Source organism: Palaemon carinicauda, chromosome 17 (assembly GCF_036898095.1).
Source record: "Palaemon carinicauda isolate YSFRI2023 chromosome 17, ASM3689809v2, whole genome shotgun sequence".
NCBI classification, from domain to species: domain Eukaryota; kingdom Metazoa; phylum Arthropoda; class Malacostraca; order Decapoda; family Palaemonidae; genus Palaemon; species Palaemon carinicauda.
This window is the reverse complement of record NC_090741.1, coordinates 56,002,272-56,026,345: the sequence shown is the minus strand read 5'-3', so window position 1 is coordinate 56,026,345 and position 24,074 is coordinate 56,002,272. Positions and strand designations below refer to the sequence as shown.

At 41.2% G+C, this 24,074-nt stretch overlaps 1 long non-coding RNA gene across 1 annotated transcript in view; it reads right to left on the bottom strand.

Moving 5' to 3' along the window:
* Positions 1 to 17,601, bottom strand: part of LOC137656766 (uncharacterized) — a 39,314-nt gene extending 21,713 nt beyond the window's left edge. The window contains exon 1 of the long non-coding RNA XR_011047016.1: positions 17,459 to 17,601. This is a non-coding gene — a long non-coding RNA (uncharacterized lncRNA). The remainder of the gene's footprint in view (positions 1 to 17,458) is intronic.
* Between the last annotated feature and the right edge of the window lie 6,473 nt (positions 17,602 to 24,074).

The following is a 24,074-nucleotide window of genomic DNA, read 5'->3' as shown; positions in this document are numbered from 1 at the left end:
CCCGAGAACCTTCCTCCTTCAAGGCAACCCCAGAAGGAGAACGGTCTCTCTTGGACTTCTTCTTACGCCGGCGGCCAAACCTCTCCCACTGGGAAGCAGACCACTTCCTACACTCACTACACATGTTTTCCTGGTCACACCGTCGGCCTCGACACTGCAGGCAAAGTGTGTGAGGATCCGTATCCGTGGCCGACATAAAGGTACCACAAGGGCGGCCGGCAATACCAGGCCACGTACGCATAGCAAAGACAAAGGTAGTCAACTTCAAACACACACAAAAGCTGTAGAGAAAAAGCAGAAAAAAGATTAAAGGCTGTCAACGAGGACGATGGACAGACACGTCTGTTCATCGCCGAGCCAAAAGTGAAGTGAAGCAAATCACTGGTGTGTGTGGGGGGGGAGGGGTAGCAAGCTACCCTTCCCCTAACCCCCGCTAACTAGCGCGGGGGTAATTAACCCTCGTTAAAAACAATTGGCTCGTCATTTCAGCTATGCTAAAAGGTAAACCCAATAGCGTGGTTTGTATTTCGATTACGGAACAAATCTTTATTGTAAAACAACAAACTTCCATTCTATTGATATATAATGTTACATATTTTGTAAAATTTTCACACAAGTAAATACTAAAAAAATGGTAATAACTGAACAGAAAAGACATTCAATGATGTTGAAGGGAGTACAAAAATAAGGAAGTAAAAAATTAGTCCATTGGTGCTTAAAGGGTTCAACAAGATAGATAAAATTACAGCACTATTAGAATAGATACACATTGTATATGGTGAAAAAGGCAAACAGTTTTGACTGACAACTACCTTTGCTTTACAGTTCTTGGATTTAAGGATACAATCTACTAGCACTAGGAATAAACTGTTCACATGTGTGGCATATAAAAATCACTTAAACATTATACATCTATGCAAATCAAAAACCAAATTAGCCTTTAAGCAAATAACTTCTATATAGGGATATAATCACTTCTAAAATTCTATAGGCTGAGCTAATCCATGTGTTGATAAGATGCACTTGTTACTCAGGTTAGATACGAGGTCTACTTGGACCATCAAATGAATATGCTAGTTCTCGGCACAACGATGTTGAGATTCCATAAGGGAATACACGAACACACAAGCGACACAAGAACACAAGGAAAGGATGGGAAAGCACAAAGGGAACACGTGGAACACAATGGCGGGTCGGACGGGATGTGAGAGAGAGTGGCGAGATGTAATCTACGCCGCAACCAGATGCTTACTGACGACTCAGACCTAGCAGCATGCTCTCGCACGCTGACCTCGGGTAGCCTTAGGGCGAGTATCCATCCGCCACGGAGGGACCTGACAAAGGAAAACGGAGATAGGGGAAACTATGCAAAATTCTTGGTCAGTTAGGGAGGAGATCCCAGATACTCCTAAGAAAGTAGTTCAAGGTAAGTACTCCGTGTTGGAACAAATGCTAGTTCTCGTAACCATGCACTCAAGTAGCTGTTTTTGCTCTAAAATAATTGTTCTTAGTTTCCCTAAATGCAAGCTTTTCGATATCTGATCATGCACTGCTAAGGCTGAACTTGGACACTTGCGTCCTGATAATGGAGCGCTCATGGCTAAGGAGATACAAGGACAATACTGGCAGTTATCATGTCTTAGGCCTTACAAAACCCTGTGTTAAGACGTCATGTCATTGTGGTAAAACACTAGAGGTCTCCCCAACAACTGGTATCAACAAATCGAGTAACAAAATATTTCACATTTCAAAGCACACAAAAATCCATACAAAGTTACATTGCTTAAAATACTGTCCTAGTCACTAGATACCTAAAAAATCCTATATCATGTCTTGAAACAGGAATAAAATGGAATCCTCCTCAGCATTTATTCTTAAATCATTACTCAAGAGGATATGTCTTGAAACATGATATTTTGATTATAAAATAAATTTTTGAATATACTTACCCGGTGAATATATAATAGCTGACGTCTCCGACGGCTCGACAGAATTCAAAAACTTGCGAGCGATCGCCATGAAGGTAGCGGGTGTGCCCACCAGCGCCAACTATCGGCCAGATACCGCATATACATGTAAACAGCTCCAGTTCTTCTCATCCCGCTGTGTCTCTATCGGGGAGGAAGGGGGCACCTTTAATTTATATATTCACCGGGTAAGTATATTCAAAAATTTATTTTATAATCAAAATGTTATTTTCATTAGTAAAATAAATTTTTGAATATAGCCTACTTACCCGATGATCATATAGCTGTCAGCTCTGCTGCCCGACAGAAAAACCTACGGGCGGAATACGCCAGCGATCGCTATACAGGTGGGGGTGTACATCAACAGCGCCATCTGTCAAGTAGGTACTCAAGTACTCGATGTCAACACAGAACCAATTTTCTCCTCTGTCCACTGGGTCTCTATTGGGGAGGATGGGTGGGTCCTTTAATTTATGATCATCGGGTAAGTATATTCAAAAATTTATTTTACTAATGAAAATAACATTTTTCAATATTAAACTTACCCGATGATCATATAGCTGATTCACACCCAGGGGGGTGGGTAGAGACCAGCATTACATGTTGACATTATTATGAGCTAAGTATTCCGTATTTCATTTTAGCAGTTATTCAAAATAACAAACATAAAATAAATAAGTACCTGGTAAGGAAGTCGACTTGAACAATTACTCTGCCTTTTTAAGTACGTCTTCCTTACTGAGCCTCGCGATCCTCATAGGATGCTGAGCGACTCCTAGGAGCTGAAGTATGAAGGGTTGCAACCCATACTAAAGGTCCTCATCAAAACCTCTAATCTAGGCGCTTCTCAAGAAATGACTTTGACCACCCGCCAAATCAAGTAGGATGCGAAAGGCTTCTTAGCCTTCCGGACAACCCAAAAACAATAATAAAACATTTCAAGAGAAAGATTAAAAAGGTTATGGAATTAGGGAATTGTAGTGGTGGAGCCCTCACCACTACTGCACTCGTTGCTACGAATGGTCCCAGAGTGTAGCAGTTCTCGTAAAGAGACTGGACATTCTTAAGATAAAAGACGCGAACACTGATTTGCTTTTCCAATAGGTTGCGTCGAATATACTTTGCAGAGATCTATTTTGTTTAAAGGCCACGGAAGTTGCGACAGCTCTAACTTCGTGTGTCCTTACCTTCAGCAAAGCTTGGTCTTCCTCATTCAGATGGGAATGAGCTTCTCGTATTAACAGTCTGATAAAATAGGATAAAGAATTCTCTGACATAGGCAAAGATGGATTCTTAACTGAACACCATAAAGCTTCAGACGGGCCTCGTAAAGGATTTTAAAAAGAACTTAAGAGCTCTTACAGGACATAATACTCTTTCTAGTTCATTTCCAACCATACGATAAGTTTGGAATATCGAACGATATTGGTCAAGGCCGAGAAGGCAGCTCGTGTTTGGCTAGAAAACCAAGTTGTAGAACATGTAGCCGTTTCGGATGAGAATCCGATGTTCTTGCTGAAGGCATGAATCTCACTGACTCTTTTAGCTGTGGTTAAGCATATCAGGAAAAGAGTCTTAAAGGTGAGATCTTTCAGGGAGGCTGATTGAAGCGGTTCGAACCTGTCTGACATAAGGAATCTTAGTACCACGTCTAAATTCCAACCAGGTGTAACCAACCGACGCTCCTTCGTGGTCTCAAAAGACTTAAGGAGGTCTTGTAGATCTTTATTGTTGGAAAGATCTAAGCCTCTGTGACGGAAGACTGATGCCAACATGCTTCTGTAACCCTTGAAAGTGGGAGCTGAAAGAGATCGTTCTTTCCTCAGATATAAGAGAAAGTCAGCTATTTGAGTTACAGAGGTACTGGTCGAGGATACGGATACTGACTTGCACCAGTTTCGGAAGATTTCCCACTTCGATTGGTAGATTCTAAGGGTGGATGTTCTCCTTGCTCTAGCAAACGCTCTGGTTGCCTCCTTCGAAAAGCCTCTAGCTCTCGAGAGTCTTTCGATAGTCTGAAGGCAGTCAGACGAAGAGCGTGGAGGCCTTGGTGTACCTTCATTACGCGTGGCTGACGTAGAAGGTCCACCCTTAGGGGAAGTGTTCTGGGAACGTCTACTAGCCATCGAAGTACCTCGGTGAGTTATTCTCTCGCGGACCAGAGGGAAGCAACTAGCGTCAACCTTGTCCCTTCGTGAGAGGCGAACTTCTGCAGTACCTTGTTGACAATCTTGAACGGAGGGAATGCATATAGATCTAGATGTGACCAATCTAGTAGAAAGGCATCTATATAGACTACTGCTGGGTCCGGGATAGGTGAGCAAACTATTGGGAGCCTCTTGGTCATCGAGGTTGCGAAGAGATCTATGGTTGGCTGGCCCCAGGAGGCCCAAAGTCTCTTGCATACATCCTTGTGGAGGGTCCAATCTGTTGGAATTATTTGTCCCTTCCTACTGAGACAATCTGCTATGACATTCAAGTTGCCTTGGATGAACCTCGTTACTAGTGAAAAGTCTAGACCTGTTGACCAGGTGAGGAGGTCCCTTGCGATCTCGTACCATGTCAAAGAGTAGGTCCCTCCTTGCTTGGAGATGTACGTCAAAGCCGGGTGTTGTCCAAGTTCACCTCCACCACTTTGCCTTGAAGGAGAGACCTGAAGCTTTTCCAGGTCAGACGTACTGCCAGTAGCTTCTTGCAGTTGAAATGCAATGTCCTTTGACTCGAGTTCCATAATCCCGAGCATTCCCTACCGCCTAATGTCGCACCCCAGCCTACGTCCGATGCGTCCGAGAAGAGAACGTGGTTGGGAGTCTGAACAGTAAGGGGAAGACCCTTTCTAAGGTTGATAAAGTCCTTTCACCAAGTCAGACCAGACTTTATCTTTCCGGAAACCGGGATCGAGACCGCTTCTAGCGTCTTGTCCTTTTTCCAGTGAAAAGCTAGATGATACAGAAGAGGACGGAGGTGTAGTCTTCCAAGTGACACAAATTGAACCACGGATGACAGTGTCCTTACCAGACTCATCCACAGCCTGACAGGGCAGCGTTCCTTCTTCAGCATCTTCTGGATGGATAGCAGGGCTGGGGGTTGATCGTCTTGTTCAGCAACGTCCTCATCAGAGGGTTCCTCATCCGAAACTGATGAGGAAACGGCAACGGAGTGGGCAACGTCTGACTCGCTGAATCCGGTCGCACTGGTGGATGCGTGACGGAGCCGGACGCAAAATCATGGTACTGCTGCACAGTCTGTGAACTGTCAACCATGGGGACGCGAGGAAGTACAGCGTCAACCCGAAACTGTCTAGACTGTCTGGGTTGTGCAGTCAACACCCTACCGGGTTGCTGAGGTTGACGCACCGCGTCACAACAAGTCACCTCTGCTGGTTGTTGAACGTCTTCCTAGTGACACACTGAACGTCAACAACCACCTCCGAGCGTTGCTTAACGTCAACGTGCGACTGGCAACCCACACTGGGTCGCATCGGTGGAGGAACCACCTCAACTGGCGGACGCGAGTAGGATACCTCAGCGTCAACAGGGCGCACAACCAACCGGTAGGAAGGTTGTTGGCCAGAAGGTTCTTCTCCGTAAAAAATCCTCTATCAAGGACACAAGCTTGGACTGCATGTCTTGCAGCAAAGCCCATTAGGGTCTACGGGAGCAGGTGTGGCAACAGACGGGGTTAGCGACTGAAGCGGAACCATTTACCATCCCTGGAAGCCTTGTTATGCTTTAATTAAAGTCCATAGGAGGCTAAACAGCTTAAGGCTCCTCTTCAAATGACAGAGTCCTCAAAGGAATATCAGTAGGAGGGAGAACAGCACTTTCTCATCTACAGGAACCTTGTCCGAGAAAAGCTAGGTTATCTCAGTGAGGGTCTCACTGGTGCATAAGCAGCAGACCAGAAGGCAACGTTATGTAACTGCTTGACAGTCTGTGAACTGTCAAAAACTGAACTGTCAACCACAACAGGTGCGTGAGGACATACAGCACTGGTGCATTAGCAGCAGACCAGAAGGCAACGTTATGTAACTGCCTGACAGTCTGTGAACTGTCAAAAAACTGAACTGTCAACCACAACAGGTGCGTGAGGACATACAGCACTGGTGCATTAGTAGCAGACCAGAAGGCAACGTCATGTAACTGCTTGACAGTCTGTGAGCTGGCAACAACCAAAGCTGTGTGGGGAAGCCTCAACTCCTGACTGACTAGTCTGCTGCGGGCGAGTGGCGGTAACCACCGTGGGTTGCGGAGGCTGACGCACCGTGTCAAAACACGGCAGCCTAGCTCCACCCTCCTGTTGTTGTGGTAGCTCACGCACGGCAACGGAGTGCTCCGTGCGTCTGTGGGAGTCAGCATGCGTCTGGCAGGGTCGACTGCGCATGGGTGGAGAAGCTCTCACAGCCGGAGTGTGGGAGCAGGTAGCCTCAGCGTCTGCTGGGCGCACAACCGTGGCAGGTTGTAGGCTAACGGGTGCAGCGCCAACCTCTCCGCAGCCGGAGTGTGGGAGCAGGCAGCCTCAGCGTGAGCTGGGCGCACAACCGTGGCAGGTTGTAGGCTAACGGGTGCAGCGTTAACCTTCTCCGCACGAAACTCCTGCATAACCGCAGCTAATTGAGTCTGCATAGACTGCAGTAAAGACCACTTAGGGTCTACAAAAGCGGCAACAGACGGAGCTACTGTCCGTTGTGACTGAGGGTCTAAACAGCGGGTGCGGCAACAGACGGAGTTACTGCCTGTTGCGGTACCACCTTGCCTCTCTTGGGAGGTGTGCAGTCGTCGGATGACTGCATCGAGTCCGAACTGACCCAGTGGCTACACCTGGGCCGTTGGACTTGCGCGGAAGGGACCGACTTGCACTTAAAAAGCTGCGAGATGTGGTCCATGGTTTCTTACGAGAAACCTCTTCCGCAGACGAGAAGTAAATGGGCTCTCTCGTCTTTGTGTGGGTGGGGCGATCTTGGTAGATACGCCCGAAACCACGGAGGGAAAAACGTCTGTTCGTTGATCAAGGCCTGAGGAACCCATAAGTCGTTCGACATTACTTCTCCCCTGGGCTTGGGAGCTTGCAAGAGGTCCCGGACTAGGTGAACGACAGGCACGAACAGACGAACCCTCGGACGCAACACTGTAACACTTTGCGCATATCACTTTATCACTTTGATTTTCTGTTTTGCACTTATTTCACTGAAATCGAGACTTTTACTGATTTCTACCTGAAACACGCAATCCTACCCTTCAAAAGGTAGTAATTGCGAAAACAGTCGTATAATGCAACAGAAAACATATATAAAGGTAAAGAATTCAGTGGCTGGGAAAGAGACTAAACACTAGATCAAATAAACTACGTTTACAATCTCTCACCGCACATAGTCTGGGAACAAGAATAAAACCCTAGAAACGTTTTACCTTCTTCCCCTGCAGCGACTAGGGAGGAGAGTAAAACGAGAACAACGTTACCCGCTTGAACGAAACGTTTTTTTTTTCCTCTCTCTCCCTCCGTCTCTATCTCTCTCTCTCTTTCTCTCTTGATTTCGCACCTGAGAGAAGAGCCCAATTATATATCGTCAAAACATGTTATTTGCTAAAGGAAAAAACTGAAAGGTTTTCCAAATAAAAAGTTCCTTTAATTTAAAATTTAAACCATTTAAGCTAAGAAAGAATGAACGAAACGCCAGAATCGGTTTACTCTTACTGCAAAGTGAAACCGTGAAACACTCTCTCTCTCTATCGTAACGATAGAGCGCATGTTGAACGTCCTGAACGTCAACAACTGCGTAGACTAAAAAAACTAAACGTTAGTTCTTCTTTGAAAACAGTACGAGACTATCAAAGAAATTCTTTCATAAAACATTAAATTTAAAAAGTTATAAATTCTTTAAAGGTAAAATACGATATAACGGGCTCAATGTTGATTAACTTCGGTTCCAAGTTAGGACCGCCTACTATCAGGAAAGGTCGCATATAAACAAAACATAAAAATTTATTTTTATATGTTGATAATAAATGGAAAGTTAATCGAAGAGGCCTAATAAAGGCGGAGAGATATAAAATATATACAGTAGATCTATAACGTGTTAAGCAAAATTACTAAAAACCTAAACACACTTCCGTCTAAGGGAAGGGTCGGCCATTTAAAAGTGAAAGAGAGTCCATACTCTCTTTGTAACCATAATTAAATCTATCCAAAACGAGTTCAAGTTTTGAAATGAAGATAAAACCCCTGCATAGCGAAAGCTCAAAACTGGAATAGTGTACTTCACCAAATCGTTGTGAAAACAAATCCAGTTAGTAACAGCGTATTTAGTAGGTCTTGCCAGTGGCACGACAGAGAGAAAAATTGGTTCTGTGTTGACATCGAGTACTTGAGTACCTGCTTGACAGATGGCGCTGTTGATGTACACCCCCACCTGTATAGCGATCGCTGGCGTATTCCCCCCGTAGGTTTTTCTGTCGGGCAGCAGAGCTGACAGCTATATGATCATCGGGTAAGTTTAATATTGAAAAATATCATTTTTAAATATTAAACTTAGCCGGTGAATATATAATAGCTGATTCACACCCATGGTGGTGGGTAGAGACCAGTATTAATACAGTTTACGGCGTATATGCTTAAGAGTTTTTGACAGTTATATCATAACAAAACCCAAATAAATATAGGTACCTGGTAAGGAAGCTGACTCTAACGATTACTCTGCCTTGTTAGTCCGCTTTCCTCACGAAGCCCAGCCATCCTCTTAGGATGCTGAAAGACTCCCAGGAGCTGAAGTATCTAGGGCGCCAACCCATACAACAGGACCTCATCAAAACCCTTAATCTGGGCGCTCTCAAGAAATGACATTTGACCACCCGCCAAATCAAAAAGGATGCGAAAGGCTTCTTAGCCTTCCGTACAACCCAATTAAAAACATTTCAAGAGAAGATTAAAAGGATATTGGAATTAAGGGAATGTAGTGGTAGAACCCTTACCCACTACTGCACTCACTGCAACGAATGGACCCAGTGTGTAGCAGTCCTCATAAAGAGTCTGGACATCTTTTAAGTAAAATGACGCGAATACCGACTTGCTTCTCCAAACGGTCGCGTCCATAATACTTTGCAGAGATCTGTTTTGCTTAAAGGCCACAGAAGTTGCTATAGCTCTTACTTCGTGCGTCTTAACCTTAAGCAAGCAACGATCTTTTTCACTCAAGTGAGAATGAGCCTCTCGGATTAAAAATCTAATAAAATATGACAAAGCAATCTTTGACATAGGCAATGAAGGCTTCTTAACTGAGCACCACAAAGCCTCAGATCCACCTCGTAAGGATTTAGTCCGAGCTAAATAAAACTTCAGAGCTCTAACTGGACACAGCACTCTTTCAAGCTCGTTGCCTACGATCTCTGACAGGCAAGGTATATCAAATGACTTAGGCCAAGGACGAGAAGGCAGTTCATTTTTGGCCAAGAAAACCAAGCTGAAGTGAACATGTGGCTTTATCTGTAGAAAAGCCGATGTTCCTACTGAAGGCATGGATCTCACTGACCCTTTTAGCCGAAGCCAAGCACACTAAGAAAAGCGTCTTGAGGGTGAGATCCTTCAGGGAGGCTGAATGTAATGGCTCAAACCTGTCGGACATTAGGAACCTTAGGACCACGTCTAAGTTCCATCCAGGTGTTGCCATACGACGCTCCTTAGAGGTCTCGAAGGACTTAAGGAGATCTTGGAGATCTTGATTATTGGACAGATCTAAGCCTCTATGTCTGAACACAGACGCCAACATGCTCCTGTAGCCCTTAATAGTGGGCGCTGAGAGGGAGCGAACATTTCTCAGATGTAGGAGAAAGTCTGCAATTTGGGCTAAAGAGGTACTGGAAGAGGAAATGGATGATGACTTGCACCAGTCTCTAAAGACTTCCCACTTCGACTGATAGACCTTGATGGTAGATGCTCTCCTAGCTCTCGCAATCGTTCAGGCTGCCCCCTTCGAAAATCCTCTAGCTCTTGAGAGTCTTTCGATAGTCTGAAGGCAGTCAGACGAAGCGCGGGGAGGCTTTGATGAAGACTCCTTACGTGGCTGCCGTAAGAGATCCATCCTTAAAGGTAGACTCCTTGGAACGTCTACCAGCCATTGAAGTACCTCTGTTCCTCACTCTCTCGCGGGCCAGAGTGGAGCAACCAATGTCAACCTGGTCCCTTCGTGAGAGGTGAACTCCTGCAGCACCTTGTCTAGGATCTTGAAAGGTGGAAAGGCATAAACGTCCAGGTGAGACCAGTCCAGCAGGAAAGCGTCTATGTGAGCTGCCTCTGGATCTGGAACTGGAAAGCAGTAAGTCGAGAGCCTCTTTGTCAGAGAGAGTAGCAAAAAGATCTATGGTGGGTAGACCCCATGTCATCCATAGCTTCTCGCACACAGTCTTATGCAACGTCCACTCCATGGAGAAGACTTGTCCTCTTCTGCTGAGGCCGTCCGCCAAGACATTCATTTCTGCACAAATCTCGCCAAAGGAGAGATGTTACTGCCTTAAAAGGAGTTCCTTCTGATCCGTGGATCAAAGAACCGAGCCTTCCAGACTGTCCAGTGGAGCTCCCTAACCCAAATCCGCTGCATCTGAAAACAACACATGGTTTGGGTTCTTGATCGCAAGAGAAAGACCTTCTCGAAGTCTGATGTTGCTGTCCCACAAAGTCAGACATGTCTAGACTGAGTTGGAGATTGGGAAAGAGATACTCACTAAGCCCTTCTCCTTGTTCCAATGTTTAGGTGAAATAGGAAAGGGCATAGGTTGAGTCTCCCCAGAGAGATAAACTACTCCAGCGATGAAAGAGTTCCCACGAGGCTAGTTCAAACTCTTACAGAGCAACTGTTTTTCTCTTGCAAGTGAAGGACTTTTAACAGAGCTTGTTCCATTCTTGCGGGAGACAAAAAGAGTCGAAAAATCAGACACTGTATCTCCATTCCCAAAAAAAGAATAGTCTGGGATGGGATACTGTAAGTTATGACTTCTCTACGTTCACTATGAGACCTAGCTCCTTGGTTAGGTCTAATGTCCATTAGAGGCTCTCCAGACAGCGATATAATGACGAACGCCCTAATTAGCCAGTCGTCAAAATAAAGGGAGGCTCTGAATCCTCAAAAAATGTAGAAAGCTTGCTACATTTTGCAAGGGCCTTGTAAAAACAAGAGGAGCAGGACTGAGGTCGGAGTACAGTGCTCGACAGTGGTACATTACTTTCCCGTCCACAAACCTCAGATGTAGTTGAAAGTTTGGATGAATCGGGATGTGGAAGTATGCATCCTGAAGGTAGAGAGAGACCATCCAGTCGCCTTCCATTAATGCTGTCAAGACAGCTTGGTAGACTTCATCGTGAAGTTTGTCTTGACAATGAACACATTGAGCGCACTTGCATCTTACGTACTCCTGCAGTGAACGTGGCTGCCAGATCATTAGAGCCATCCCTGATAGTCTTGTTCCTGCAGAGAACGTGGCTGTCAGATCATTGGAGCCATCCCTGATAGCCTTGTTTATGCATGACATAATTGTACAGCAAAACTTCAAACGCTCGAAAAAACTCCTAACAGGAGATGGTCTAGCTCTGAAGCCGACCATAAAATCTTGGAGCGTCTCATGGCCAGGCGCCAGGGAAAGTCTATGAGGCTTGAGAAGTCTATCTGGGCAGAGGCAGGAACTCCCAAGCCGAGAACTTCTCCCGTGTCATACCAGACGCTCGCTCTATAAGCCAGTTTAAAAGGAGGGAAAGCAAAGGCTGTCTCCCCCAAACTCCTCCTGGTGATCAACCAGTCGCCTAGCAAACGTAAAGCTCTCTTAGAAGAGCGAGAGAGCACTAGCTTAGAAAACAACGGCTTCGAAGTAGCTAGGCCTAGTGTAAACTCACGTTTAAGCGAACGAGGAGCAGCAGTTACAAAATGGTCCGGACAAAGATCCTTAAAAATCAGCATGATTTATTTAAAGTCCATAGAGGGCTGAGCAGCTTTAGGCTCCTCTCCGTCTGACAGAGTCCCCAAGGGAATATCAGTAGGAGGGGGATCAGCAACTTCCTCATCTGAAGGAACCTCGTCCGACAATTGCCGAGTCTCAAGCAAGGGAGAGACCTGCCGTGGTGGCAATGCTTGACAAGCAGAGTCCACACGCAAAGGAGCATCAGTAGCAGTCAAGGACGCTACGTCATGTAACTGCTTAAAGGACTGACCAGCAACAACAACAGGTGCGGGAGGACGCTCGACGTCAAGTCAAGACTGCCTTGACTGCCTAGATAGAGCAGTTAAAACAACTCTTGACTGCGGTGCTTGACGTTCAACGTCAAAACAAGGCAACTGAGCTGGTTGGCGAGCGTCCTGAACGTCAACACGAGACTGCGGCAGCAGCTGAACGTCAACACGAGGCTGCGGTAGCGGCTGAAAGTCAACACAGGAATGCAGCGAGTAAGGATCCAAGTCACGTGACAAACTCCCGACATCACGTTTCATAACGTCAAACGGACGAGTAAATGCTCATTTGGGCGGCTGACGGCCAGAGTCTCGTTTAGTGTAACGGCGACTCGAAAGCGAAGGTTCATCGTGAACCTGCTCAACGTCATACTTCTCCATAAGGGAGGCAAGCTTAGTCTGCATGTCCTGCAGGACAACCCATTTAGGATCAACAGGAGTCGGGACGGGCCGAGACGACGGTAACGTCTGTGTTGGCAAAACATTGCCTTTACCGCGACCCTTGGACCCCGTGTTACGCTTGCGTTTAATAAGCGAATTGTCTTCCGACGACTGCAAAGGGTCAGAGCTGTCCCCATGGCTACAGCCAGGACGCTGGACCTGTCCTGAATGGACTGACTTCCGCTTTAAGGGTCTAGAAACTTTGCTCCAAGATTTCTTTTGCGAGAAGCCTTCGGATGACGAGGAGAAAAACAGCCTCGCTCGTATTATGGTAGGGGCAATCTTGCTAGACACGCCCGATACCATAGAGGGAACGTTTGTTCGTTGGTTAAAGCCTCTCGTCCCCATAAGTCCTACGACATTACTTCTCCCTGGTAGCATGGGAGCCTGAAAGAGGTATCGGACTAGGTGAACGACAAGCACGAACAGACGAACCCTCGGTCGCAACACTAAAAAACACTTTGCGCACTTATCACTTTATCACTACGATTTTTTGTTTTTGCACTTACTTCACTGAAATCGAATTTTTCAATAATTTCACATTAGGCATGAATAAAAACTGATTTCTACCTGAAGCACGCAATTCTCCCCTACATCAAAAGGTTATAATTGCGAAATAAGTCGTATAATGTAAGCACATTAATACAAGCAAAAAAACAGTAAACATATATATCGAATAAAACGGAAATATATAAAGTTAAAAGGATCAGTGACTGGGGAGGAGACTAAACACTAGTTCATTAAAAACTACGTTTTCAATCTCTCACCGTACAGTGCCTTGGGACGAGAATAAAAACTAAAAACGTTTTATCCTTTCTCCCCGTACAGAGACTTGGGACGACAGTAAAAAACTGACTCGAGAACAACGTGACTCGCTTGGGACGAGAATAAAGATCGGAACGTTCTCTCTTCCTCTCCCTCTCTCTGTCTGTCTGTCTGTCTGTCTCTCTCTCTCTCTCTTGATTTCACACAGAAGAGAAAAGCCCACTTACCCTTCGTCAATAAACAGGTTATTTGACCAAAGGAAAAAACTGAAAGGACTAAGAAATTGAAAATTAACAAGTTCCTTTAAATTAGTATTTAAAACATTTCAGTTTGAAAGAAGAATGAACAAAACGTCAAAATCGATTTACTCTTTCTGCAAAGTGAAACCGTGATTCTCTCTTTCTCTATCGTAACGATAGAGCGCAAACTGCGTAGCATAAATAAACCAAACGTTAGTTCATCTTTGAAACAGCACGAAGACTATTCAAAGAAAATCTTTCATAAAATATCTACTAAAAAATATTCATTTAATAACTCTTACAGAGCAAATGATTTAAACTTAACGAAAATAAAAGTTGAATGGGCTCAACGTTGTTTAACTTCGGTTTCCAAGTTAGGACCGCCTACTCTCGGATTAGGGGAATAGGTAAGGCCGCATATAAACAAATCATTAAAATTTATCTTGATGTTTAGTATAAATGGAAAGCTAATCGAAGAGGCCTAATAAAGGCGGGTGAGATATAAAATATATAGAGGAAAATCTATAATTAACAACAACAATTTATAACGTGATAAGATAATTGCTAAAAGCCTAAAACACACTTCCGTACACTAAGGGAAGGGTCGGCCATTTTTACTCTATGGGAAAAAACCAGAGATAAAAGCAAGGGCAAAACACTTTTACTCTCCTTTCAAAAGCATTTCTTTTGAGGATAGTATTGAATAATCCAACACGGCGAAAGCAATAAAACCAAAACCAAGTACTTCACCAATTCGGTAGAAAACTCGAGGTCATAATAGCGAGTGGAATCGACTTGTCGATGAAACCGACAGAGAAGAACTGGAGCTGTTTACATGTATATGCGGTATCTGGCCGATAGTTGGCGCTGGTGGGCACACCCGCTACCTTCATGGCGATCGCTCGCGAGTTTTTGAATTCTGTCGAGCCGTCGGAGACGTCAGCTATTATATATTCACCGGCTAAGTTTAATATTTAAAATTGTGGGTACTGTGTAGATTTTCTATATACTTGGGTATCTTCAAAAAACTTTCATCAGGAAATGTAGAGTTTTCTCATACTTTCCCACTAAATCACCGAGAGCAATGTTGGAAAACCCTTCCAACCTAGTACATGGTTCTTCACTACTATATCCAGGTCTGGGAATACCAAAACTGATAATCTTTCATAAGAGCTATCTTACTGATTTTTAGCAATAAATTTTAGGCAAGCTACTGGTGGTTATTTGTTCAATCTAACAATTTTTTAATGAATGATTATTTCATAACCTATCTTATGGTAAAGTAAGTAAGTTTGTTGTTTCATACATTTTTCCCATGCTTTAATCAATTCTATCTAGCCCACTTGGCCTAGGCTAGGTCTGTTACATATCTGCACATAAACCTTCAGAAGGTTAGTCCATTTTTTACATGCAAAAAATTGTAAATGAAATTCCTAAATCCTTTACAATGGTTATAGGAACTACAGTAGAATTTAATAGCCTCAAATGATTAGAATCCCCTTTGTATTTAAACTACCTACAGTGTTCCTAGGTTTCGATTATTGGGGTGTGATCAGCCACGTTATTGCAAGCATTCCTACCTCGCATTATGTGGATAGAGAGTTCGAGCCCAGCTCCAGCCAGATAGTGTCTGTAAGTAGTGCAACATCCCTATCTTTGTGCGCTACAGATGCGGGATTTGAGGAACCCTTGCCTAGCCTTCCTTGGTCATACCTTGGGTGGACCTTTCCTCTGCCACTCTCGCTCAACTTTAAGCTTCTTGTTGACACTTTGAATATATAACTGTAGGGTTATCATCACTGATATTGACCAATAAAGTTTTCAAGGTCAAAATATGACAGCAAATTTCTGGTTCAGAGTGTGGGCGTTTGGTAATATAAAGTATGAAACAATTAGAAAAGAACATGTGAATTAATGCTGTTACACTTGGGCTTTTCATAAAAAAAAAAACCACGAAAGAACATAATTTCATAGCAATGAGTAGACATAATTGAGTGGCTAAAAAGGGACAGAAGACTCAAACTGTTCATCATTCAATTTTCCTAAGACATAAATACCTAGATGGGATGCACACAATCTTCAACCTCCAAAGCTTATGACAACCAAGGAGATAAATAAGGTAGGTTAAGGAGGTTCAGGGGTAAAAGCAAAATGCTCCCCTTGACAGGAAAAAAGCTTAGCCCATAGAACCAGCCACTACTTTAATTGAAAGTGGTACAAACCAATTTTGGCCCTTCAGATTTTTACGTCAGCCTGTCAAGTTTTAAATCCTCTTATTTTAGCTACAACATAACAAAATTCTGTATCCCTATACCTAATAAATAATCTGGTCAAAGCAGTCATTAATTCTGCTGTCAAATCCTGTTAATTAGTCATTTTGATGTTAAGTTGTGATTTGTAGAGTTCAATTCTGATGTCATAAGTACACTGTACATGTATTTCAAAGCAATATTCTGTTAGCTCACTGTGACATAAGCAGGGTGAAGATGTAATCCTTGAACTGCTATTGTCATAGTTAAAGGGGGAAAGTGGGCAAACTGAGAAAAACAAAGCATGCCAGAAAGGCATCATAAAATATAGGATAGCTTAGGTAAGGAAGTACTTGTGAATACTGCCATTTCACCATTCATCTTAGAATAGATTACTTATCTAACCATACGGCAACATCAGTAGACAATGAACCTCCTATTACACAATACACAGTGTCCTTACTCACTGGTGGTGCACAATTTCTCGGTAACCTAACTGGAATAGGTGTAGTGTTCTTACTCCTCAAACATCGTAGTATTTCTGAAGACTGCGGGGGTAAATCTGTACCAAATAGACTACCTTAAATAATATCCCCCAATTTCATCGTATTGTAGGCTATGAATATTAAATCAATGCTAGTATACTGGCATTCAGAATTCTTTCTCCACCAAGGGCCACGCTTTGCCGCCTTTACCATCACATCTTTCTGTATGGATAGAGGAAACACTAAAATACAGTTGCGGCCTAACAACATCAATAAAAAAAGTATGGTAGTTTGGAGAACAGTGGACTCACCCACCAATAAGTCTTGGTGTAGGTATCTGGTGCCTTAGTAAGGACACGCTGACGTAAGGTAAGGTTAGGTGGTGATATTTTAGGTCAGGCCAGATCTCTTTGATTTAGTTTAATGGGACTAACCTACCCTTTTCTATGCACGAGTCATCCTGTGGCCCCTAATCTACAAACGTGGCAAAAATGAGATGTGTCCCCAATCAACAATGCTACAAATAGTTAAGCACAAGTTGGCAATGTAATTGGAGCAAATTTTTACTAGTGCTCCAACTCAAAAGGTCAAAACCAAAGTTTCCCAATAACCTAATCTAAGAATACAACAGACACCCCCTCACTTAAAACAAGTATTATTATAGAACATTAATATATAGTTATCGTACCATTTTTCTCTTCTGTAGAGAAAAGTTGGGGTGTATGTATGATAGCGGCCACCTGTATGTATGATGACGGCCGGCTAAGAATATGGCAGTGTAAGGAGATTTGCCCCCGTTAGGCAAGTGGGTAAGGACACGGATTGTAGATTAGGTTAGGTGGGGAAGCTTAGGCTAGTTGGTGTCCCTTTTCTATGCAAGCAGAAGGAACAGACCGCTGACATACACAGGCTCAGAAAAGTTAAGAAAATAGCTTAGTCTTAACTAGCATTAAAAAGATAGTCTACCATTGCACAGACTATCATAATAAACAAAATACCCCGTCAACGAATTAACCGTGCAGTTAATAGCTGTCAATTCATACACCTAATAATACATTCCCGTCCCTAATAATCACAATTAACGTAAAATCAAAAAAGCTTTTACCTGGATGGGCAAAGAACTTAAATCTTCTCGACTTTTCTCGAAGAATTCAGGAAGACAAAGACATTGCACTAAGCAAGTCTACTTGCCACCACGTAGGCGCTTCAAATCTCTGGACTAATTATGCGAGAAGAGATCACATGTAAACAAACTCTTATTCCCAAGGGAGCTTTATATTCAGTCAACATTAATTTACACTTATTTATTTATTAAAACCTTAATCTCCTTGATTATATAATTAAAAATCTATTATTTCTCAAATTCAGAAATTTTGTGCACCACTTAAGATGGTAGAAGTTATTTGAATAAGATAATATGGACTGGTCTGAAGGTTAATTTTGGTATCTTGTTAACAAGGGAGCTATATGTTCAGTCAACTTTAATTTGTAGTGTTTCATTCATTAAAACACCAATTATTATTATCATTATTACCAGCTAAGTTATAACATGAGTTGGAAAAGCAAGATGCTATAGGCCCAAGGGCTCCAGCAGGGAAAAATAGCCTAGGAAGGAAAGGAAACAAGGAAATAAACAAACTACGGGACGTAATAAACAATCAAAATAAAATAGTTGTTGAGCAGTAACAACATTAAAAGCCACAATGATGCCATTAAAAATAGAGTTTTTAAAATTCATAAAGATTTTATAATGACACTTGATAGGGTAGCAATTGCTTGAAGATAATGTAGACAATAGGTTTCTAGTACGTGTTGTTGTCTATTCTAAACAATTTGTATTGCTTGTTTAAGGATGAAAACATAAGTCTAGTAACATAAGTCTAGTTAAGAGCCCAAACATTTTCCAAGCTCTGTTACTAGCCATTTTGTATCTACATGAAAATACGCAATATAATAAACGTGCTATTATAATTGTAAGTCTACAGACTCCTTTATAGTCAACGCTATTTGAAAGGAGTTATGTATTCTGAACCACACTCAGCATTTGAGAACAACTGTGAAAATTTACATGTACGTATACTTATACAAGCATACATACACACGTGTGTATATTAACAGACACGCATATATAAACACACAAACGATAACATGTGTCACTGTTACATTTATTTTTTAAATGTTGAATTTCAGATAAAGCTCTTTTGTAAGTTTTTATACATATGATCCGCGCCCAAGCCCCCTCTCCACCCAAGCTAGGACCAATGAGGGCCAGGCAATGGCTGTTGATGACTCAGCAGATAGATCTACAGGCTCCCACAAACACCCCCATCCTTAGCTCTTAAGGATGTTAAGGTTGCAGCGACCAAAGAAACTAACTATACTCAATTTTTTTAATGAGGCGCATTTGCACTGACTCGCAGCCGTGCCCTTTTCGCTCGGAAAAAGTTTTCTGCTATCTGATTGGTTAGAATTATCTCGTTCAACCAATCAGCGAGCAGGAAACTTTTCCGAGCTAAAAGGGCACCGCTGCTAGTCTGTGCAAATCTGCCTCGCTAAAAAGAATTGCCTATAGTATGAGCGGGACTCAAACCCCAGTCTGGCGTTCACCAGTCAGGGACGTTACCACATCGGCCGCCAAAACCCTTAATAGAGATTCTGTTTTATCCAGGTTTATCAGATAGGTTTACCAGATATATCATGACTCAGATTTCACTTATAATGATTAAACATTTCTGAAAAGAGCTGTTATGTTAATGTAACCTCAAATGTCCTTTTCAATGTATATCTCTAACTCGTATCTCAACAGCTGTGTATCATTGTATATATTGATTATCTTCTTTCGACGTCAGTAATGATTTTACATCTGCTAGCTTATTACAACCCATTTTTCGTAGAACTGGCTCTGATGAAGAGCCTTGGTGTCATGGGATTCATGTTGTCCAGTTGTTGTTATTGTTATTCATATTGTTGTTGTTGTTGTTGTTGTGTGAAACTTTTCGACAGTTTGATTAGCTGTATCTTTTCAAGATTTAAAAATACAGTACTTCTATTCTTGTATTAATTGCACTTTAACTTCTTGCACACGCTCACACACATACATACATACATACATACATACATATAATATATATATATATATATATATATATATATATATATATATATATATATATATATATATATATATATATATATATATATATATATATATATATATATATATATATATATATATATATATATATATATATATCCCTTTTTTGTGTATGCCATGATTAAAAAAAAGCTGTACCAGTCATGGACACCTATACTAGGTTGGTTTGCTGTGAGCGATCAGACAAAAGTCTCCCACCATTACCAATGCGCATGGGCCAGCGAGGTGATGAAAACTAGCCAAACCCCAGACATGAATAAAGACCTGACTGAGGCCTTTGTTTTACATACATACATACATACATATATATATATATATATACATATACATATATATATATATATATATATATATATATATATATATATATATATATATATATATATATATATATATGTGTGTGTGTGTGTGTGTGTAATCTATTATATATTACATATCAAGCCATAAATACTTCTTAATATAGAGTTCCCCACACCTGTAAATAGTACTTAAGGGGAAATTAAACACCTGTACAAGTGCATCTACTGTACACTAACCGAGAGTCGAACCTATCATTTGGATCATGGTACAAAAGTATAGAGTCAACATATCCATTTAGCTATCAAGAGAAATATAAGTAGATTCTGACAGCTGTACATACTCAATAACATTTATAATTATGGAGGTAAAATATTAATGACTAAACTATCATCCTTATTATTATTATTATTATTATTATTATTATTATTATTATTATTATTATTATTATTATTATTATTAAATGCTAAGCTACAACCCTAGTTGGAAAAGCAGGATGCTATAAGCCCAGGGGCCCCAACCAACAGGGAAAATAGCCCAGTGAGGTAAGGAAACAAGGAAAAATAAAGTATTTTAAGAATAGTAACATTTGAATAAATATTTCCTATATAAACAATAAAAACTTCAACAAAACAAGAGGAAGAGAAACTAGATAGAAGTGTGCCCGAATGTACCCTCAAACAAGAAAACTCTAATCCAAGACAGTGGAAGACCATGGTACAGAGGTTATAGTACTACCCAAGACTAGAGAACATTGTTTCATTTTTCCCTGTTTCCTTTCCTCTTTGGGCTATTTTCCCTGTTGGGGCCCCTGAGCTTATAGCATCCTGCTTTTCCAACAAGGGGTGTAGCTTTGCAATCAATAATAATAATAATAATAATAATAATAATAATAATAATAATAATAATATTACGAACAGTATTATTATAATTGTTATTGCTCTCGTCCTCCTTTTACTACACTTTTTTAAAAAATAAAATGTAGTTGATTTGTACGTTAAAAACCCGCATAGGCAGCAATGATGCTACCAATAACAATCCTTGACTTCAGACAAGAAAGTTTCCCTTTTCAAACACCTTAGAGTCCCGTGATCCCATCTGACTCATTCTCTTCTGAGAATCGACCAAACCAGGATAGACTGGATCCAGTCTCGAAGCTGAATGAAAGTGGGACAATTGAGAAATTTGTAAGGCACTGACCTAAATTCTACGTTCTTAAGATGTTTTAATTGTTCATTAATTCTCTTGTAGTTTATACATTTCCTTACTTCCATTCCTCACTGGGCTTGTTTTCCCTGTCAGAGCCCTTGGGCTTATAGTATCCTGCTTTTCCAGCTAGGGTTGTAGCTTAGCTAGTGATAATAATAATAAGGTTTGGTGAGTATTATTATTATTATTATTATTATTATTATTATTATTATTATTACATAAGCTACAACCCCAGTTGGAAAAGCAGGATGCTATAAGCCCAAGGGCTCCAACTAGAGCCAAGGTAAGATAAATTGTATATTCATCAAGACTAATTTATCAGTCCAGTGAGGAAAGGAAATAGGGAAATATAAACTATATAAGAAGTAATGAACAATTGAAATAAAATACTTTAAGAATAGTAAAAAAAACACAAAAACCTCTTCCATATATATATAAACTATATATAAACTATAATGGAACACAGAGTAGTGGTCTAAATGAAAAGTCAGAAAATAATAAAAGAGGGTTTTGCCTCTAAACTGAATAACTCGTTTTATCTTCTGGGGACATCTGAGACAACCTATACTAATCGATCTACATTGGCTGCCGATTAAAGCGAAAACTGAATTTAATATAAGTACAATAACCCACCAAGTTATCAGAACTGGTCGTCCAAAATATCTAAGAGAATTGCTACATATTGTGCAGCCAACAAATCGTCCTGACACGAGAATAGTTACAATTGGTTTCAAACTATTAGAACCTAGATACACGTCTACTGTAGGCTCTAGAGCCTTTAAATATGAGGCCCTGAGACTATACAATAGGCTTCCACAAGACATCTGAATAATTGAAGATATTAAGGCTTTCAAGAGGAAACTGAAGACTTTCTTATTTTGCGAGTGACGAGTGTTTTGACAGTGATGATCAAACAGTAAGTGAACAATAAGCATTGTGAAATTTTAAATACTCCCGAATAAACATCATAAAACGACCGTGGAGATCCTGCACAGAGTAGGGTTCCCTTGCTGTACAGCGCCAGATGAGCAGTCATTAAAGTAGAGTAATCTTGATTAACCTTCTATCACCAGAACAGATGAAGGCGCGCCCTTGTGTAAGATCACTCACTACTAAGCGTCCGTTCACCTCTGTGACGAATAACAAGTTTTTCCACTTTCACTCCCAAAGGTACTGGTCGTGGACCCTCCCTTTCAAACGGGTCAAATTACCCTCTTGACCCAACCCCGCCCCCATCCCCCGGAAAAAAAAAAAGCCTGCTTCACCTCAGACGCCCTCTCTCCCGACTCCAAATAAGCCGAGGGATATAGGAATGATGGTAAGGGAGCTGTCACACTATTATTATTATTATTATTATTATTATTATTATTATTATTATTATTATTAATTGCTAAGCTACAACCCTAGCTGGAAAAGCAGGAAGCTATAAGCCCAAGGGCCTCAACAGGGAAAATAGGTCAGTGAGGAAAGGAAACAAGGAAAAATTAACTATTTTAAGAACGCTAACAACATTAAAATAAATATTTCCATTATAAACTATAAAAACTTTTAAAAAAAAACAAGAGGAAGAGAAATGGGATTGAATAGTGTGCTCAAGTGTATCCTCAAGCAAGAGAACTCTAATCTAAGACAATGAAAGACCATGGTACAGAGACTTTGGCACTACCCAAGACTGGAGAACAATGGTTTGATTTTGGAGTGTCCTTCTCCTATAAGAGCTGCTTACCATAGCTAAAGTCTCTCCTCTACCCTTAGAAAGGGGGAAGTGGCCACTGAACAATTATAGTGCAGTAGTTAACCCCATGTATGAAGAAGAACTGTTTAGTAATCTCAGTGTTGTCAGGTGTATGAGGACAGAGGAGAATATGTAAAGAATATGCCAGACTATTCAGTGTATGTGTAGGCAAAGGGAAAATGAACCATAACCAGAGAGAAGGATCCAATGTAGCACTGTCTGGCCAGTCAAAAGACCCCATAACTCTCTAGTGGTAGTATCTCAACGGGTATTCTAACAATAAGTAAAAAAGGATATGGACACAGGAGGGACATACAGTATAATGAGAATGCCAGATAATAGACTGACAATAAGAATAACAGAATGGGATGTCTAGAGGCTGCAAACGATGTAGGGGAAGGAAGAGAAGACGCTTGATCGATGAGATAAGAAAATTTGCGGGGATAGACTGGTATAGAAAGCCCATAAACAGAGGAGAGTGGAAGGACATAATCTGAGGCCTTTGTCCTGTAGTGGCCTATCAACGACTGATGATATATATATATATATATATATATATATATATATATATATATATATATATATATATATATATATATATAATATATCTATATTGGTAATTACAATGACTCATAGATGGCTACGTAGGCTACAATCAATATTGAGAAATAATGATTAACAAGTTATATATAGACACCATTTAAGCTAGGAAAACTCAAGAGAACAGAGAAAAATACCATTATCAATATTTTTAACACTGTTGTTGTTACAGTCCTTTTTGTTATTACTACTACTACTACTACTACTACTACTACTACTACTGTGCTTCTTCTAATAGTGTGCCCAGAATCACAGTGTTGTGGAGAGAGCAACGAGGACCCTGGGACCTGGAACTCATTACTACTACTACTACTACTACTACTACTACTACTACCTGTATGAAAGTTCAAATATAACCACTACCCCAAGATTTGACAATTTCTTAAGAAACAACTTCACTTTAGCGTTAAGATTAGTCACAAAGCAAATCACTTCGTAACAAATATTTGTTGGAAGTCTGAAACTTTCACTTTTATTAGCATCGTCAAACAAGTCTCAAAATTGTCCCGTCATTCACACGTTTAAATGTCTAAGTAAAATACCACAGAAATTTCTTCTCGTTAGCCATCACTTTCTTATTATTTTTTATTTCTTTTATCTTTTTATTTCATTAGCGGCCATTTGCAGGACTTTAACTCTCTCCAAAATAACAATGTTGATGGACAACGAAATATTAAGGACTGACCATACATATATATGATCAGGTCCCAAGCCCTCTCTCTAAGC